Source organism: Paroedura picta, chromosome 5 (genome assembly GCF_049243985.1).
Source record: "Paroedura picta isolate Pp20150507F chromosome 5, Ppicta_v3.0, whole genome shotgun sequence".
In the NCBI taxonomy this organism is placed as follows: domain Eukaryota; kingdom Metazoa; phylum Chordata; class Lepidosauria; order Squamata; family Gekkonidae; genus Paroedura; species Paroedura picta.
The window spans coordinates 9,188,938-9,195,836 of NC_135373.1; the positions used below are offsets into that span (position 1 = coordinate 9,188,938).

General features: G+C 43.1%; 1 long non-coding RNA gene across 1 annotated transcript; it reads right to left on the reverse strand.

The window, feature by feature from the left end:
- Positions 1-819: 819 nt before the first annotated feature.
- LOC143838942 (uncharacterized) lies at positions 820-3,036 on the reverse strand. The gene is made up of 3 exons (XR_013231486.1): positions 2,981-3,036; positions 2,290-2,360; positions 820-889 (listed from the first exon to the last, which is right to left on the reverse strand). It is a non-coding gene; the product is annotated as an uncharacterized LOC143838942 (long non-coding RNA).
- Positions 3,037-6,899: the final 3,863 nt, after the last annotated feature.

Below are 6,899 nucleotides of genomic sequence, written 5' to 3' on the forward strand. Positions count from 1 at the left end.
TACATCTCTGCTTGACCTTCATTGGTATACCGTTCCTTGACGCCAGCATATGCTCAAGTTTTCTGTTTGGACAGCTCTACTTTTGATTTGGTTGTTCTGGCTTTCCATGCTCTTTACTTGCTCCCAGATTGCCACGCCTGTGGACAGCTCCAGTGCTGATCTACACAGCTGCCAGCTCTTATTCCTCTTTCCCTGAATGACTGACTGGAATATACTTTTTGGTTTGGGAGGAGGACACCTGTCGATCTCAGCAGAAGGATCCAATCTTATTGGCTTCTGGGTTGACCTTCACATTTCCTCAGCCCATGGGCTATCAAGTTCCATTCTTTTCCACCCCCCCCCCACATCTCCAGACGGATCACTGATTGGACCTATAGGTCATATAGAGGCCGAGACAATGGACTCACTCCAGCCAATAGGCAGCAAGGGATATTTACTGGTTTGGCTGAAGCTGATATTCCCAAAGTTCTCTTGCAGAGTTCCCCACTACATTTGGGGCCACACCCCCTAAACCAGGGGTAGTCAAACTGTGGTCCTCCAGATGTCCATGGACTACAATTCCCATGAGACCCTGCCAGCATTTTCTGGCAGGGGCTCCTGGGAATTGTAGTACATGGACATCTGGAAAGCCGCAGTTTGACTACCCCTGCCCTAAACCAATGGGTGAAATCTCCAAGCAACTATTATGGGTTCCTAGTGTCTTTTTTGTTTTTTGCCTCCAAGTCACGACCAATTTATGGCTACTTCATAGAGCTTACAAGTCAAGAGAATAATGAAGTCAGTTGCCCACCTTCATGTAGTGCCTCTGGTATTCCTTGATGGTCTCCCATCCAAATACTGGCCAGGGCCAAACCTGTTTAGCTTTGCACTTACATACATAAGACCTTTCCTGGAATTATACAAAAGAAAACCAATTGACAGTAGTACACAAAACAGATAAAATTCCAGTTGTAACCTTAACAGCATCTCTGAATACTCTGTAGGTAATTAGCTGTGTTCTTAAGTCTCCCCGGCACCATATCAATGAGAAGGCTATAGAGTTTGATTAAGTGGGAGGGATTAGTATTCTCAGCTCAAAAACTATCCATGTAAAATTTATGTTAAGGGTCATAAAAGGCACAATGGACTCAGGGCATGGACACCACAGGGACATAATCTATCTTCAGAGGGTATCCCTCAAAATCTACCTTCCAGGAGGTATTCTGCATGGAGCCAAATAAAACAGTTAAAAAAAACAGTTTAGACTGCTTTATTATATTACAATCATTGTTCTGCATTGAATATATGTTGAAAAACTATGTTGCAATGCTCTCTGCATGAAACAATTCATAGCCCTGCCACCTGTAGTTTTGCCAACTCCGCTTTGTTCTCTAATGCAGTCACTAATCTGCATAACTAAGGAGCTTCTCTGCATGGCTAATAGTTCGTCTCAGGCAGGAGAGAAATGAATCGTTGAAAAGCCTCTTTCAGAAACAACACTTAAAAGATGCTTAAAAAACCAAAGAGGCAGTTCACCATGCAGAGCAAAATCAGTTTTGCGGAGTAAATTCACTCTTTTGTGCAGAGATGAGAAAAACAATGGTGTATTTAATGTGTTTTCATCAGCTTATCCATCATGCAGAAGAGGCCCAGGACAGCAGATGGAATTACAGTAAACTTTGCCTGTGAAATAACTATACAGATTTGGATTGGTTAGGATGCTGATGTATGGGGCCATTTGACCCGGATGACGACGGGTGCCGAAGGTCAAGGGAGAGCATGTTTCATAAGCTTCAATGATTAATTTTTGGTAATCAACCTCAATTAGCCTTTTTTTAATACAAGAGAAGGTTTCCCTCTCTGGTTAAAACAGTAAGAGGTCATAATTGAGTTTGAGTTCTTTAACTAGCTTTCCACTTAAAAACCATTTAATTTAATAAAGAAACCACCAACTTGATAACAGGGTCAGTGAATTCATCTGTGGTCTGGGACACAGAACAGTGACTGGAGTGTGGTGGGGGACAGATGGGAGGAAGTGCATAGATCTCTGACCCTCCATAGAAAGCCAATTTAGTCCTCCTCAGTTTGCCTCAGAGCCCTGTTGCTAATCAGTGGAGACCCATGTCAAGATTCACACATGCTGATGTTCCAAACACACATGTTCAAGTCTGTGGTTCCAGAACATGCTTTGTCCTTGTATACTTGGACAGAGCTTAGCTCTCTCAGAAGAGAGAAAGGTAAAGAAAAGAAACAGTCGTTTAATCCTTCTTATCTCTACTGAAAGAGAAGTGGAGATAAAAGGATACTTACAAGTGCAGAAGTAACTTCAAAGCAGTTCTAGGTCGGAGGGCAGTGCTAAGCATTTCCATGGTAGCCATTAACTGGAGGCAGTGCAGAAATACAAAAACAGTGTTTTAAGCACCAATTCCCATTGTCTGGTTTAATTAGGAGAATGGTGTGTGTTTCGGCCTCCAGCTAGGATGGAGACGATAATAAAAGGGTTGGTTTGTTAGGAAGGAGGGAGAGAAATAGGAGAAAGGTGTTGGATGGGGAAAGAGAGCAAGGTGGGAGGTGAAATCAGGTTAGAAGACGGATCTGGTAGAGAAGCTAGAAATGGAATATCAGGAGGAGGCTAGAGACAGGTGATCCTATTGGATGAGAGAAAATAAGAGATGGGGAGGGTAAGGGAGCAGGGTGGCCAGACTGTGACTGGAAACCAGTGGGATACCTATGTGGGGTGGGAGTAGGGTTGCCAACCCCCAGATGGGACCTGGGGATCTCCTGGAATTGCAGCTGATCTCCAGACTACACCGATCAGTTCACCTGGATAAAATGGCTGTTCAGAAGGGCAGTCTCTATAGCATTATACCCCATTGAGGCCCTTATCCTCCCCAAGCTCCACTTCCAAATGTCCAGGACTTTCCCAACCTGGAGATGACAACCCTACTCCCACCCAACCCTACTCCCATCCCTGCTAGTAGTGAGGGGACACCTGGCAAACCTGGATCATCAATGTGGTGATGTCACGTCCAGCATGACCCAGAAGCATGGTCCTTGTATCACTGGCCATGCTCTAGCAATTGTCCAAAATTTGACATCTGTTGCTCCGTTCCAGTTACCCTGACCCTGTTTCCTTGCTCATCCCAGTTGGGAGCAGGAGGCCCAGCCTTCCTAGAAGGGAGAGAAAAAGAATATTGTGAAGGTAACGGGAGGGGAGTGGGGCAAGGCGAGTGGATGCAGAAAGTGAGAAGTCCTACTTTGCTCGTCTTGAAGAGAGAAAGCATACTTTCATGGCGGTGGCATTGGCCACGGGAGGGCTGGGTAGAAACCTAGACCAAAGGAGCCCTTTTAGACCCCAAATATATGGATTTTATGCCCATGGTGGGGAAATGAGAGTCAAGTGATCAAGGTGACTTTTATAGGGAAGGTGACATAGGGAAGATTTAGGGAACCTATTTAGGGTTACCAGCCTCCAAGTGAGGCTTGGAGAACTCCTGGAATTACAATTGATCTCCAGATGACAGAGATTAGTTCCCCTGGAGAAAATGGCTGCTTTATTTAGTGGACTGTAATGGCATTATACCCTGCTTAGGTCCCTCCTCTCGCCCAACCCTGCCCTCCCCCCTCCACAACCAAATGTTCAGAAATTTCCCAGCTTGAAGTGGCAACGGTACTACTGACATAATCAGAGATGCAATGACAGCACTTCTGGGTCATGCCGGAAGTGACATCATCCCATGGAGCTTGGAGTTAAGGGGGCGGGGCCTGGCATGGTGCATAAGCATTCCCATATTGACCAAATGTAAGGTAGAAAAAATCTAGCATAAATTCCATCACAAGTGTTTTTGTTTTAAATTGCTTGGTTTAATTTCTTTATTGCTCCACAAGATCTCCGAATTATTTTATTTCATATTTGAATGACATGTAAATCGTTCTGGTTACTCAGTAAATTGGTGTAAGAATTATTTGCTTTATTGCTCCACAAAATCTCGGAATTATTTTATTTCATATCTGAATGACATGAAAATCCTTCTGGTTACTCAGTAAATTGGTGCAAGAATTATATTTGCTAGGCATTGGAAGACCTGAATACTTCCTAACGAAAGAAGAATGGCTATCAAATAGCCTGCAACTGGTCCCATTAACTGTTCGGCAACAATTTTGCCATGTAAAATAGAAAGGAGAAAGTTGGCAAATGTTAATGAGAAACCTAAATTGAGTGTAAAATAGGGTGGCCTGTTAGTTAGAAATGAGTCAACCTGCTTTTCAAAAGACTGTTATGTACCATTTACAATCGTTTGATCATTTATGGAATGATAGTGCAATTGATTGTATATGATTATGGTATTAAATTTCATTTCAAAGTTTTGTTTTAAAAAATTCAAACTAGATAAAGCAATACATAATGAGACTGAAGTATAGCAGGGGTCAGATTTGGAACTGGGGGGGGGGCAAGTTCTAATAACAAACCTTTTTAGGAATGGAAATTTTCCATATCTCCAGAATCATTTTTACTTGGAAACATGATACTTTAGGGGGTCCACTCATCTTCTTAACTCATGGATACCCTACATTTATTCAGATTTCCCTCTAAGCCAGGTTTTCTCAACCAGGGTTTCAAGAAACCCTGGGGTTTCCTGACACCCCTGGGGTTTCCTGACAACCCTCGAATGGTTTCCTGAATGGGTGGGAGTGAATTAATGTATATTTATATTTTTTTAATTTGTTAAACATTTATTGGATGATATCACCATATATGGTCATGTCGAGCCCCCAAGTGGACATGATGGGCCTAGAGGGGATGGGAAGGGGAGTAGCCCAGGGTGGGCGTGTACACAGGTGTTCTTCCCAACCATATTCTGCATGATTGTGCCACTTCTGGGGTTTCTCAAAGCCTGAAGAACGTTCCAGGGGTTCCTCAACAGTAACAAGGTTGGGAAAGGCTGCTCTAAGCCTTTCTCTCCTCCCTAAATATTCTTTCCCCATCCATGATGATGCCTAAGTTATAAAAGAGCTTCCAAATGACTCTGATGAGGAACTGATCCCTAGAGCCAGGATGAACATCATAAATTCCATGCTGGGGGCTTATTGGTGGCACCGTTTTCATCAACGCAACCAAAGAAGAAATCCAGCTTTCCCAAGAGCCATTCAGTTTTCAAACTGCACGTACATACATCAAGTGGCTATTTTTTAAAATAAAAAGCTCCAGAAGGAAGTTATTCAAAATGAAACCATAAAACAAGTGTCACGTCTAAGCGGACATAGAGGTTGCAAAAGCCCCCAGACGGCTATGCTAGTGCTTGAATGCATTCAACTGAAAAAGAGAGCAAACAAAAATCAGTCAACATAGCAAAAATATGTGTAGAAGAAATACTGCAAAGTTACCAACTCCAGATAGGGGGAAACCTGGAGACTTTGAGGGTGGAGCCTGCAGAGGGTAGGAAGATCTATTGTGGGGCTTTGGTATATTGCGGGGTTGGCTGTGGGTTTCCTTGGTTCACTTTTGGTTCTTGCATGATCATGCTGGGGTCACCATAAAGAGCTGAAAGGAACTCCCAGCATCCCAGTCTATGAACTCACGGATCTAACACAGGACATCTCTTTCTGGGGGCTTATTGTTTATTCGAAGCCATTGTTAGATTGTTGATGTGTCATTTGTGACTGTGTTATTTGTTAGACTGTTCTACGTGTTACTCCTGCAATGTTTTATGTGAACCGCCCTGAGCCGTACGGGAGGGCGGTCTAAAAATCTAAAAATAAATAAATAAAATAAAATCTGGTCCATTTATTCATTCATTCATTCATTCATTCATTCATTCATTCGTTCGTTCGTTCATTCGTTCGTTCGTTCGTTCGTTTGTTTGTTTGTTTGTTTGTTTATTTATTTATTTATTTGGATTTCTATACCGCCCATTTCTTTGCAGGTCTGGGCGGTTTACACAGAACATTATAACTTACATGGAACATTATACAGACTATAACATCAAAACAACTTTCAATAAAACATCAAAAGATTAGAAAGGCACAATTATAATATAATAACAATCAACAGTAACTTTGGGAGAGTCATGGGCAGGTGTCTGGGGGGACCAGCAGGTGTTCTGAGTCGTCAGCATAGTGTACTCAGACTGGCAGTGGGTGTGCTGCATTTCTTTCAGTCAGGGCCTGCTCTCTGCCATGAATTGTCTGTGAACAGGGGTCACCCCATCTTGTCTGTATTTCACTGTTCTTTTTCCTGGATTCCCATGTAACCCAAGCCTGTTCTCTGTTCCCATGTTATCAGGCTTTGTAGTGCCCGCTCTGAATTGTTTGTGCTTTGATCCCTGCCCGCTCGCTCTGCATATTGTAACAGCAACATTGTATCTTGTCACTAGGCGCCGGCCAGTCCAAGGACGTGCGAATTGTAGCACCTCTGGCAGGATGCCTGGGATGGCACCTGGGGAAGAGGGCACCCCTCCCCTTGGGAATATTCAAGTTTTGGGCGGGAGAATTGGATTGAAAAGGGCTTGCAATTCTATTGTGGGTTAGATTTGACTTCCTGAGTTATAGTGACTAAAGTAAACTTCCATTAAAGCTTTCTTACTATAGAAGTTTTGTTGTGAGTTCTTTTAGCACCTGACACATAACCTGCTTTTGCTGCAGATGCCAAGCATAGAAAAAGGGGCCTTAACATGCCAGGGAGCAGTTCTACTACTGAGACATAGCCCCTTTCCTGTTAGTCTACGACTGGCAAGGACCGGCATGATAAAATGGTGGGGAAAAGCTGAAAGATCTTCCAGGCCTTTGGGCTCAACGTGCTTTGAGAAACAAAATGGAGAAAACCTTGTAAAGAATAAGATTAACTATGTAAATAGGAATCACAAAGGGGGATTAACCAATGCACGCTGCTCAAGCTAAAATAAATAGCCAAACATGTAGAA